This window comes from Camarhynchus parvulus, chromosome 11, assembly GCF_901933205.1.
Source record: "Camarhynchus parvulus chromosome 11, STF_HiC, whole genome shotgun sequence".
NCBI classification, from domain to species: domain Eukaryota; kingdom Metazoa; phylum Chordata; class Aves; order Passeriformes; family Thraupidae; genus Camarhynchus; species Camarhynchus parvulus.
Genome location: NC_044581.1, coordinates 8979197 through 8992484, shown reverse-complemented (window position 1 = coordinate 8992484; position 13288 = coordinate 8979197). Strand labels below are relative to the sequence as shown.

Genomic DNA, 13288 nt, shown 5'->3' with positions numbered 1-13288 from the left:
TAAGGTTCAGATATGTAATTTATTTCCAAGATAGCATACACTCAATTTGTTTTATATAGGCTGCAGAGTAGCAGATTTTGTGCTTTCCTGTACCAAAAAGAAGTTTTTTCTGCCCCCACCAAAAAAACCCCAAAAAAGGGCAGAATCAAACATTTTGGAAAGTCTCCGCTCAAAGCGCAGCGCCGCAGTGCCAACCCCGGCGCGGGGCAGCCGCGGGCTCCGGGCGGGGCTCGCCGCTCGCGGGGCGGCGGCTCCAGGCGCTCTCCCGGGGGGCTCCCGCCCGGGCAGCGGCGCTGCGGCCCCCGGCACCGCCCGAGCGAGCCGGCGCTCTCGGCGCTCCGCAAGCCAGGACTACACCTCCCGGCTGTCCCCGGAGCGAAGCCGCCTCCCTCTCCGCGGGGCGGCTGGGAAGCGTGGCCACCGCCGCCCGTTCCGCTCGGCGCCGCCCGGGCCGGGGCCCCGCGGAGCGCAGCGGGGCGGGGCGGGGCGGCCGCAGCGCGGCGGGCGGCGGGCGGAGCGCGGCCCCCCCGCGCCCAGGGGCGGGAGAGCGGCGCCGGCCCCGCCCGTGGCGCTCCGTGGAGCTGTTCAGCGCCCAGGTGCTGAGTCTCCCCGCGGCTTACGGAGGCTCCGGCGGCGCTCCCTTCTCACCGCTCCCCGGCGTGGCCATGGCCCCGGCGCTCAGCCGCCTCCGCCAGGCGTTCTGAACGCTCGCCCGCCCGCCGCGCCCCGGCGTGGATGCAGCAGCTCCAGGCGCCCCTGGCTCCGCGGGGGAAGGCGGCAGGTAAAGCTTTTCCCTCCCCGCCCATCCGCATTGCATCTCCGCTCGGAGCTGCCGGCTCGGGGGGCTCTTGCCGAGCCGAGAGCCGGAGGCTGCCGGAGGCGCGAGTTGTGTGCAGGGAGCGAGCTCCGCAAGGCGGACCGCGGGGAACAAAGCGGTGCGGTCCAGATGCCTTTTGAGTAGTTTCGCTATTTTAGTTTCCGGGGAGTGGGGAAGGGAAGAGCGGGATGGCTGGTTAACTGCAAATATCTGTACTTAGTTAGATGTAGGGGGAAAATACCCCTACGTATATTAATGGAATCATGGAATCACATTGCTATTCTCATGGTTCAGCAGGGGAAAAGATGTGTTTGTCATACAGGTAAGATAGTGCTATAGTCAAGACTGCAAAATGGTTTCCTTGAGTACCCTCCTTAACTGTAATGCTTGTATAGATTTTGCACTGCAATGATTTCTTACTTCTTTTCATGTGGATTACCAGCCCCACTGAAGAGCTAGGACAAGCAGCAGAAGGTCAGAGTGGCAGCCACAGTGTTTCTGTGACAAGGTGTCAGAAGAAGAGAGGAAAAAAATCCACTGTATTTAAGGCCAAATGGCAAGTTGCATCCTACATGAAGTCATTTAGAGCCAAGCATTGTGCTGTTATGCCTGGTGCTTCAGGCTTCCTCTTAGTGCTGGCTGATGAATAGGGTATTGAGCAAGCGTATTAACCATGCATAATCAAGCAGCAAGTGTTCTTCAGTGCTTGTATGTGTAGCACCTTCTGTCACAGGATCAGTGAGTATTCCTGAGCTATCAAAAGACTGTTTCACCCTAAATTGAGTAGGATGCAGCTGCACCCTTTTTGTGTTGTGGGTAAGACAGGTTAACTTACCCTTCTGAGAGTGACAGGGGAAGGGGAAGCCTGGCAAAACAGAAACTCAGCGCTTTTCTCAGGTTTAGATGGTGAGAAAAGTTTAACCCAGGAGACTGCATGGAGTCAGAGCAGGAATTTGTACAGTTTCTGTGCTGATTTTTAAAAGAAACTGAAGAACCAAACTAAGATTAAAAAAATGCTTCCTTTAGAAAACCAAATGCAGTCTAATTAGGATACTCTTAGCATTTTGTCTTAACTTACTTCTGTCCTGTATCTAGAATTTATTTGTGTATTAAGTATCTCCTCTCCCTATGTTACTGTATCATTGTCAGAAGAAAAGAGCCAGAAAAAAAATTGCAGGCACCAGTAAGGTAAGTGTTAAAAGGCAAAATCATGAGACTCACATAAATTCCTATAATATTAAAGATTCTCCAGTCTGGACAGAAACATAGTCCTTCTCATTTTTATTATTTTCATTGACTTGTTTGTTTGTTTTGTTTTTTTTTTTTTTTTTGTAGTAATTATTGTGGTTCAGGTATGTAATTAATTTCTAAGATAGTGTGCATTCAATTTGTCTTATAGAAGCTGCAGATTAACAGATTTTCTTCTATACTGTAATAAAAAGAAGTTGAATAGGTTGAATGCAGTCTGACAGTCATCTCACATCCAAAAGCTCTCCTTCCAATATGCACCTTGGAAATGCAGGGGCATAACATCTGGCTTTTAACAGTAGCCTTTTAGAGATCAATTGAGTTAATAATTAAAATAGTGCTTTACTGTAAAATTAAAAATCAATTTGTGCACATGACTGTGTGCAAGGCAAGCTTCCCCTCACACCAGCAGAATTAGATTTCCTGACACAGCTCCTCCCTACCTCTGCCTTTTAGTCTAAGAACCATCGAAGCCTCAGAGCACGTGATCACTATGTGTGATTTAAGCGATGCTATTAATTTTTTCCACAGGGAACAATTACTATAGAGTGACAAGTCAACCATTTTGATCTTAACAGATCCAGCTCTGTTTAGTGATGGTAACCACAGCATACTCTGCCTAACCTGGTCTGAATATCTCACTGTAGCAGTTTGCTTCTAATTTAAAAGGACACTGTTAAACCTTAACATAGGTTCTCATTTTTGGGTAGGAATAGGAGGCTTTATAACAGAAGGATGTTGTAGACATTTCAGCTCTATGTTTGCAGTTGCTGCTGCCTGCAAGAGCCCTCAAGAAGCCACTAAAATATGAGAAAAGCTAAGCAGCATGCTCTGACCACACCCCTACATTGCCATAATTCATAAACCCAGACTCTGTGCTTGCTGCCACATTCTTATTTCTACCTGGTCAGTTAGGACAAAGACAAAGCTGCTTTGTCCTGATGAAGCCACTGCAGCATGCTTTCAATGGAGCCAACAATCTGGGCTTCCCAAAATATATTAAAAAGGACTCTTGTGTTTCCCAACATTGTTTATGCTAAAGGCTATTGCAAATAGAATATTTCTGCTAATTACTTGTATGTCAGCTTGGGCAATAAACAATCAATATTTTACTGATGTAGGATTCACTGCAACTTTCTGTGTCCAGTCATCATGCCTTCAGCACAGTAAATTAAATCTCAAGTTGCAATTTCTTTGTGGAAATGTTTATTTTAACTTCCAAAGGAGACTGCTGAAGTCATGGAAATGTTTCCATTACACTTCAGTAAAAGTCTATTTTTCAAAAAGGCTTGCCCAGAAACCTGACCTGGGTATATTTTAATGTCAGAGCCAGTTTTATGATCACACTATACAGCAACACATTAAGGGTAGGGGTTTTTTAAGGATTAAAAAAATTTTATAAGGACAATCTGTACAAAAATGCTATAGTTAATAATCAACATGTGCTCTAGAAAAGCAGAGACTTTTTAACTGCTGTCTGTATGAGGGAGAATGACAGGACACATACCTTTATATGGTATGGAGAATTAAAGTACTCTGTATTACCAGACCATCTTTTTAATATTGTCCCCTAGGTATGGCTGAGATGGTTTATGTATTTTCTACAATTCTAAAAACAGAAAAAATAATTTCATGTATTGTGTAGTGCAAATTTTCTACTTGAATTCTAGCAATTCTTGGCATTAAACATAACTAGATTTTACTTATCCCCATAAATGCCTGCAAATTGTTATATGATACTCCCAAGTCTACTCTTTAAAAAAGGCATTTAAATGCACACTGCAATAAGCAATTATGTACTGCTTCGTTTTAGAAGAAAGGGCCTGCTAACTAAAAAGGAGCAATCCCAGTGACTTGCTTCAAGTATCAAGTAATGTTTTCAGTGATTTTTGAAGGTATAGCTTCTAAGTATTTGACTGTAGTGTTTAAGCATTTGTTTTAAGTTCTCCACAACACTCCCTAACAGAAGAAAATTGTAGCTGCACTCCAGGCATATTGCTATAATCATGTACTTTCATGTCTCATAGGTCAAAGCCACTCTAAAATCTGGGAAAATGTTAGACTATGATTGAATTGTGACATTGTTGTAAAAGGGACAATCCATAATTTGAGCTGACAGCATAATGCTGACAAGATTTGCAGAAATATTCACTTCCATTTTATTTTGTCTTGAACAAGTAGTTTCTGAGAAATGGGCAGTTTGGAGACAGTATTTATGTAGATCACAGTCAATACAAGATTTTCCTCCTTGTGTGAGTTCTACTCAGCTCTGTTTCTAGTGCTTGGGATGGGGGCAAGAAGAGGAAAACTATGGGACAGAGGGCAAGCCCTGCACATACAGTTCCCAGTTATCCACTGGGAAGTCACCAGATTTTGGTGATTCCTGACCTGGTCATGCACATACTGCCCTTTGAGGGCTTTTCTGTCAGCACTCAGCTTTTACTCTAAAAGGAGGCAGAATGCTGTCACACCTTAAAGAGGTGACCAGCAAACATCCTCTTGAGTTAAAGCTGGAGCAAGCAATTTCATGATTATAGAAAATTTCAGTGAATGTGAGGGAGACTGAGAAATCTCTCAGTCTTGAATCTTGTGCTGCAAGTTTGAGGTTTAACAAGCATATTTAAAGAACAGAAAGCTCACTCAGTGTGAGCTGACCCCAGTCTTCTCAGTGGGAGTAAGTGCCTGGGCAGAATGCCTGCTTCTCTGTCAGGGATGATTATTCTCTCCGGCCTAATACTTGATAGTTTGCATTCTTCACTCATCTGCTATTTTACAGAGCAGAGGTGATAGGCCTGGACTAGCACCTGTTTGCAAGAACTGCACGAAACAATTTGTTCTGTTATTTTTCAGATTTCTTTTTTTTTGCTTTTTTTGAGATGTGTCTGAGGCTGTGTCTGCTATCAAAAAATTACACTCGGGTTTTTTTAGACCTCTTGCTACTTGTCCTCAAAAATGCAACTTGACAAAATTTGCAAATACAGACATCTGAGGTATTCCACATGAGACACATAGGACCAAATTATTGAAAATTTCTGAAACAAACAGAATTTCCATTAGTTTCCATTTAAGATGGTTATACAGTCTTCGTTAAATTTGGAACCAAGATGCCTCAGAAATTATAAAAGAAGAGTAATCTATATACAACCAATATTCCACTCATAAGAAGTTTATCCTCTGCCTGTCCACTTACCTTTATGCCGGCATAAAAGGATTATTCTTGCTACATTTGCAGTAGAGAGTTGCTCTGGTGACATGGTTTGCTATCTTCACTTTGGAAGTACATTAAAACTTCAGCATCACTAACACAAAGCAGAAAAACTGGCATCCTAAAAGTATGGGAAATTATTTTTAAAGGTGCCCTTTGTTAACATGATTCACACAGCATCTGTTGAAACTTGCACTTTGGAAAGTAGTATGTGACTACAGAATAATTACAGAATAAAACTACAACTACAGAATAAAAACAAGATTTAACAATTCAGCTCAGTTTTGAGATAATTAAAAATGCATATTCTTCAGATAATAAGAGGATGTTTACTCTAGAAATATGTTACCAGGGAACAGGTTACAGTTAAACAACATACGCTGAGAAATTCTGATTTAAAAATGAATTAGATCAATGCTTAGACCTATATCACTGTCTTATGGGGAAAAAACCCACAAGATGCACTATGAGTTCAGAGCAAACTGCAGAGAGCACGTTCTGGGCTCTGTTCTGGGTAGTTGATTGCTGTCTCAAGGAGTACAGTTAAGGAAAAAAGTTTAACGTGGGTTTACTGTGCAATCACACCCCCACCCCCACTCCCTTGTCTTCTAAAAGGCATCAACTTGAACAGCATTCTATTACTGTTACATAATTGCAAAGTTTAACCACATATAGCTGCTTAAATCTGAAAGCTGAGATAATAAATGCAAGACAAGTATTTTCTCTGAGGTACTTAAGACTTCTGTTAACTGCTGTTCCTCGATCTATTTCAGTATTAACAATAGCAAAAATACCCTTTAAAGTGACAAGCCATATCTGCCACTCAAAAGTACACAAGCTTCAATATATTTTAAAACTGACTCAAGTAAAAGAGAGATAATAACTGGATTCCATCTGTCCCTCTTGACTATTTCTAAATGAGTTAACATTGATTAACAGTTTTACTTTAAGAACAGGGTTTTGGTGATTTTTTTAACTCTTTCCCACCTATACTGTACTTCAAGCACAGTAGAAGCTTTTCACTTTTAAGCAGGATGTCTTGCTTTAATCTTTTCTCTGCCAAAAGAAGAGTTAAGTGGTCATTTTATTCCTTTCACTTACTCCAAACATTGATACAGCCATGTTGGAAAAAAGGGTAAGATTCCATAGATTTCTTTTGTGTAACTGCATTGCAAAGAGGCTAGCAGGAAAATTCATGATCAGCAACCTGTGAAACTTTGTTTTCCTACTTTACTAAGAAATTACTGCCCGGAGAAAAAGTAGAGTTTAACCCTTTCTGGGAAGAGATAATATCTAAGGAATGTAAGCAGCTATCTGTTGAGGGGCTGTAGTTTTCTGTACAGGCTACTCCATCCTTCCCATATGGCTAAGCAGAACTGTCTGTCATTGAAAACAATGAGAAATTCTGTCTCAGTGAGAAATGACAAGTGAAAATACATCAGAATTATAAGAGTGCCCTGAAACACTTCAAATACCACAGACTAGAAGAAAAAATACTCAGTTCCTGACTCTTTCATCACAGTTAATTCTGTGGAATCAGCACTGCCATACAGATGAGAGATCAGAGATTTATAGCTTTTCCTCTAGGAGTCCTTCACTGAGCTCGAAGCTGAACTCCATGGATGACCCTACCTGCAGAAAGAAAAGACCGGGAGAGTCTAGAAAACCCTGCATGGACAGGAGTCTTTTATCCAAGCTAAGGAACTGGCAGTGAAAAATAAAGAAAGATAAGAATCTTGTTAAGTTTATTATTTCTTTGTGAACTAGTATGTGTTAGTAGATCTAGTCAGAAGATAGAGAGCAGTTGGTGTTCTCTTGTTGCCAGGAGTGAGAGAAAAGAAGGATAAAACCCCTCTTGGAATTCCTTAGTGCCTCCTTGAGAGAGAAAGAGAGGGAAGAGACCCTGACAATATGAATTCCTGTGCAGGTGGATACAGACACTGCTGGCAACAGGCTGGAGATGGGGATCCTTGCTAGTCCCAGGGGATGCGCATACCACCCCTTTTTCATGATAGAGCATTAAGCTGTTGTTGCTCTGCAAGCATGGCAAGACAGAGGAAGTAAAGATGACTCTATAGTCCAAAACCAGCCCTTCACTGATTCCACTCCTGGGGAAACTTTCCTTACTCCCACAGCAAAGCTGGAAAAATTAGTGAAATAATCTAGTCCTGATAAGGTGCAATTATGTAAATTACTCTGTTTACTGCCAGGGTATCAGCTATATGATAAACATTCCTTTGAAAGGACAATGTGCAATGGAAATGAAGCACAGGAAGTTGGCTACCACAGTCTGGCAAACCTAATTCCAGTGTATGTTGCTGTGAACAAATGGGAATATCTTGGATATAAAAGGATTTTTATTCACTGCGAGAAGGCCTGAACTTGTCATTTCACCTTTCATATTAAACTATTAGCTTTCAGATAACACGAGTGACAGAAGAATGTATTTGCAACTTTTTAAAAAACAGTTTAATGATAATTTCTTCGAACCTCAGCTGTAGCCCAATATCCTTTTCTTTATGTCTTCCAAAGCCAAACAGAATGTAGCCTGTGGACATAAGGTGAAAAAGTACAGGCACAGCTAAATCTTTATTGAACATAAACACATTTGTTGAAAGTTTCTCTGATGCATAGCACACATACTGCTGCTGCACATACCTAATTGCAATAGTCCTGCAAGAAAAGGCTATGGAACACAGAAGAATCAATGTATATATACAGAATCCTGCCCTACCAGACCACTAGGTCAGCACAAAGTAAGTGTTCTTTCTAATGTTGACTATTTGGACTTGCCAAGACAGCCTTCACAAGTAATTTACAGCAAATATGTGATGTTCATCTCAGCCAGCTGATACAATGCTTGCTTTCATTATTTCCCAATGGCAAGGTCCTTCAAGTCTAGCTTATACATTAACCTTGCAGATTTTACACATTAAGCTTTAGTCAGCTAAGCCCAGTCCTGAAAGAAGGAACAAAAGAAAAAAATCCCCCAATGTTGGTCTCATTCAGGTCTCTCATTCTCCTCATGATTTAATGCTTTTAAGTGTTACTTCTCCCACTGTTTTTTCTTGCACAACCAAGTTCCAAATGTCACACCTAAGAGGAGGAAAAGGAAATTTTGTTTTGTTTAGTTATTGTGAATAAATACATCCATTATGTCCATTCACTCCTTCACCTGGTGGTCCACCAGCAGCTACCTACAATTCCTCAAAAAGGCTCCCTAACACAGCCACAAAGAAAGTTTTCCTCCATGCAATCTCAGTTTCACATGAATGTATTTCCTTTCCATAGAAGCTAGGAAAATCCTGACAGATGGAAGAACCAGTAAACAGCTTCAGTCCTGGAATGGCTTCATATTAACTCTATGTCAGGCAGAGATTACAGCTCTAATTTCATAATCTGCCTCTGAAGAGCTACTTCTGACAACACTGCAAGGCCCAGCTCCAGATTTCTCCATTCAGAACTTACCTATAGAGTCTTTAGGTCTGTGCCACAGCTGTTTATACAGAATATGAAAAGTTACTTAATTTAGCTTCTTACTGAATACATTATAGGTGAATGGAACAGCATGCCATGCCCTGTTTTAAAAAGTATGAAAAAGAATAGTAAACTCTACACAGCAATGCTCCTATTACTTTAGGATGTTACAATGAGCATTTCTGGCCAACTGGGTGTGACTTGCTCACATAGTTTTGATAAAATGTAAATCTATTTAACTATAATACAATGTAAAAACTATGATGAAACTAAAGCCACAATGGAAAGATTTTATTAACCTAATATAAAAATTGAGTTTTTATTCACTTCACACTTCCTTAACTATATTGGTGGAAATTCCAGCTGGTGTGTTAGGAATTCTCTTTGGTAACTGAGATTATTTAAAGCATGAAATCTTGAAATCTTGTGAGGCCTAACTTTTTTTTTTTTTAAGAGGGAATTAATTGAGATTCCTTTTAGTTAATAGCATGCTAAGTAGTAGCTAGCTCCTTCTAGCCTAGCATGTAAGTAGATTTTGTTTGCTCTTAAAATACCCTTCCAATCACATTCTGGTGAATAGTTTTATTCTTCTTAAAGCAGTTTACAAGTTATTTCAAGCAGAGTATATTATCACAGGTGGTGTGCTAACACCTAACAACAATGACATTCCTTAACATTCATGGGGCGATGCTTGGCTTGAACTCAGACTACAGAGCATATCCTGGTAACAAGAAGAGAAGTTGTAGCTCACCAGTTTCCTCTGCAGCTTCCTTGGGTTTGGATGCTTGCTCTTCTTAGCATAAGACATCTGTAGCTTCACCTAATGAGAGAAAAAGTATATTAGTAACCAGTTCACTGTTGAAGATTTCTGGGCAGTTGCAAATTTCTTTGCCTCTGCTGGTTATATTTAATCATATGACTTGCCATTATCACACCTGAGTACCTCACTTAGTAGGGTTTTGGAGACAATCTCTGCTGTCACCTTCCTTCTGGAAGTCACATTCTGGAGTTAGGGAGTTGATTTGTCTGGGACAAAGACAGAAAAGAAATTAATTTACTCTCACTGCCATCTATGCTGCTGTCTTGAATGTTTTCACTTTCTGTGCACAAAGGAAAAAAGGCCTGAGCAATGGCAGAAAAACACTGTGTAACTTAGTAAAACTTTTCTGTACCACTGGAATTACTTATTACACTGGCATAAATTCTGTTACTAATACCACTTTAACTTTCTAGCCCAGAAGGGATGAACATATTATGAACACACTTCTACCAGCATTAGAGCATCACACTGTGAGAAGATATGTTTCAGTGGCAATGTGTAGTTTGGAAGCAAACTTTTCTCAGATGGACAGCCCCTCATGAAAGGCATTAAATGACAGGTCTAAATTTATCCTGGAGGTCATAAGTACGGTGGGGAAATAAAATCCATCTCACTAATTATTAGTTACTACTGTAAGCACACTCAGATTTCTTTATCATTAGGAAACATTAAGTGTGGAAGAAATCCAGAAGATTACAAACAATGACATCTAACATGGAAATCAACTGGGAGTTTTAATCTTCTGGGGCTTCTTCATTGTGGACAGCTGCCAGCTGCAGATGCTTGGCTGACTAATTGGCACTAGCAATAAACAATATTTGAGTTTGTCCAGGAAAGGAGCAGAAGGTCTGAGAAAGGATTACCAATATACATTAAAAACAAGAAAAGCTGCTATGTCTCTATTGAAATGATTATCTGTGTGGTTCATTTCTACAACTGAAAATTGCAGTAAACCCAAGTAGTTGTTTATAAAGCTCTCAACACTATCTAACTGAATCTTAGCTATTGGAAGATTATAAAGCAAGTGTAGTGTACAAAAATAAACCAAACTGCTACTATAATAAGGAGTACTATACTCTCAGGGCTTCATGAAGTAATTTTGCATCCAGACCTGACTGGCTTACAAGCAAATAGAACTTTTCATCAAAAAGATTGCTAGATTGTTTAGCAATATGCCAGCCCCTGAGCAACAAGAAAATCTATCCTATCTGTAACATTGATACCAGCACAGAGAAGTTATTATCTAACTCATTGACAAAAGGTAACAATCTTACACTTCTCAGGAGCTATTACCTGACTTGTGTAATATCTGAAACTACTTAGATGCTTCTTGCAGTGATTGTAGAGTTACTGTGCCACAACAAACAGAACTAGATTAGGCCTTCCTTGCATTCAGACATGCAGTCCCCCAGACAGAATTCAGGGACAAGCTGTCAAATTGAACAACATCACTCTAAAATTTTCAGGAAAAAAAGTGAAGTGATAGACAAACTTGCAAAGGAACCTGTAAAAAGGAAGATGCAGAAGAAAGCAACCATTAAGAGCCAAGCATGGGATCGAGAGGATTGAAATGTAGGATATCCATGTGCAGCAACAATTGTTTTAAAAGCTTCTGAATAAAAAATTAACAGCTGATGGCATAATCACTAGGACTTACATCTAGTCTGAGAAGGAGAGCTGTTAAGATAGTGAGTGAGCCAGCAAGACAGATGGCTGCTGAAGGAACTGACACTGCAAGAGCTGGAACATTCAGTAGGGAGGAAAAACAACAGCTATACCCATGAAGGGATTGCTGCCAAGCACGTAAGTGAAGTGAGCAGAATCACACAATTTCAACAGTTTCTATAAAAATGTCCATGATGTGCTGAACTGCAGGCAGTGTATAGGGCCCCAAGCTGACAGTTCTGTATCAGCACAGAAGCAAATAGGCAAAGGAAGAATTAAAAGGTCATTACATGAAAAATCAGCAGCAAATAGCTCAGAGATGTGAAACTACACAAGTGAGTAAAAAGAGATTTTACAAGTGAGGAAATGCTCAATAGGCATAAGCACTTAAAAGATAAGTATATCACCTAGAATTCATTTGCAAAGACGACCTCTTGTATTCAATATGAAAAACAGTGTCAGAAGCAAAGGTTTATGACATCATCTCATCCTTCCTCCCCAATTTAAATGTGCCTACTAGGAATAAAATAGTTTCCACAAAGCTTGCAGTTCTCACAGCTACAGATTTACTATCAGTAACATTCCAGACATTCATAACAGTCAACTCCAACACCTGCATCTTGAAACCCACTAAATATTTGCAGTCAAGTCTCCACATACTTTCAAATATTTTTAGTACAATCCACTTCTCTTTACACTGACAAAAAGAACCCTTGAACAATCTGGCCATAGCATATTGTTGAAAATTGAATGAATTCAATGCACAGGATTTAGGGGTTGCAGGAAGAACAAGTCTGAGAACTGAACAGCTTTGCACGCACAAGGATGTGTTGTGAGGTCTCATGAAAACTGATCTTGAATTTTGATACCATCATGAAGAGTATCAAAAGGAGGTTTAGAATAGTACCCGAAATGAGCACATTATTTTAAAAAGTTTCTACATTAGCTTTCAGTTACCAAGTTGCCCTTTCCTATTACTTTTCCTTATTACTTTACCAGCCCATTACTGCTGCCAGTCATTGAAAACAAGAGGAAAAGTGCATCCTTCTTTTGAGTTCTATGATAGTGTTTTGTATTTGGCATTACCACACAGACATACACTGAAGTACACGTTGTTTCCATTAATTGTGCATTGTATAATAAGTGTTTAAGCTGTACAGTTCAAGAAAAACAGCTCATTGCTGAGGACAGATCTCCAGAAATTCTTTAAGCACTGATGAATCTATTACCACTACTGTAGTAGAAAAATGACTATGGCATAGATAAGTAGAATATTAAAAATCATTCCAAAATTCATCCAGAATATGATTATCTTTCTGATATTTGGGAAATTAGATTACTTTTCAAGATGCAGAAAGATTTTAATACAGAGGCCAGGCAAACTAATTAAATAAACAGTATGGGATAGCTCCAAAACATTATAGATCACACATTAATGCAGAAAGCCAATATAATTATGAAGAACTCGAGTCAGCCATCAATAAGGGTAGTAGGGTTTATTCATTATTATCAGTAAAGGCACCTTTTCCCTGGTTTAAGAACTGTGTTGTTGAAAGTTTGTTGCATAGCATTAGCAAGATACAGGTAAGGTAAAGTGAGGCTATTCCTCAAGAGGGCACTGACACTTTATTCTGAGGCCAACATTATCTTCGAACAAATACAACATTGAGATGAATACCATAAAGATCACACTTCATATAGAGGAGAACATCAGCGGATATTTTACGTTTCACCCTTCACCAGAGCACCTGGCTCCCGGGAACAGCAAAATCTCTGACCAAACCCCCTGAGCCATTGCCGCCTCAGGGCCCTGAGCATCACCACCTTCACACCACAGCCACTGCCCTCACACCGTAGCCCCCGCCCTCACCACGAGGCCCCTGCCCTCACACCACATTCCCGCCCTCACTCTGAGACTCCACCTTCACACTGCGCTCCCCGCCCTCACACATCACTCCCCGCCATCACACCATATCTCCGCCCTCACACTGCGCTCCCCGCCCTTACCATGAGGCACTGCCCTCACACTGCGCTCCCCACCCTCACACCACAGCCC

General features: G+C 40.8%; 1 protein-coding gene across 1 annotated transcript in view; it reads left to right on the top strand.

The window, feature by feature from the left end:
- The first annotated feature begins 522 nt into the window (after nt 1-522).
- The window catches only part of SMPD3 (sphingomyelin phosphodiesterase 3), a 104617-nt gene continuing 91851 nt past the window's right edge, over nt 523-13288 (top strand). The window contains exon 1 of the mRNA XM_030955700.1: nt 523-781. The gene's annotated coding sequence lies outside the window, so the exon portion shown is untranslated. The remainder of the gene's footprint in view (nt 782-13288) is intronic.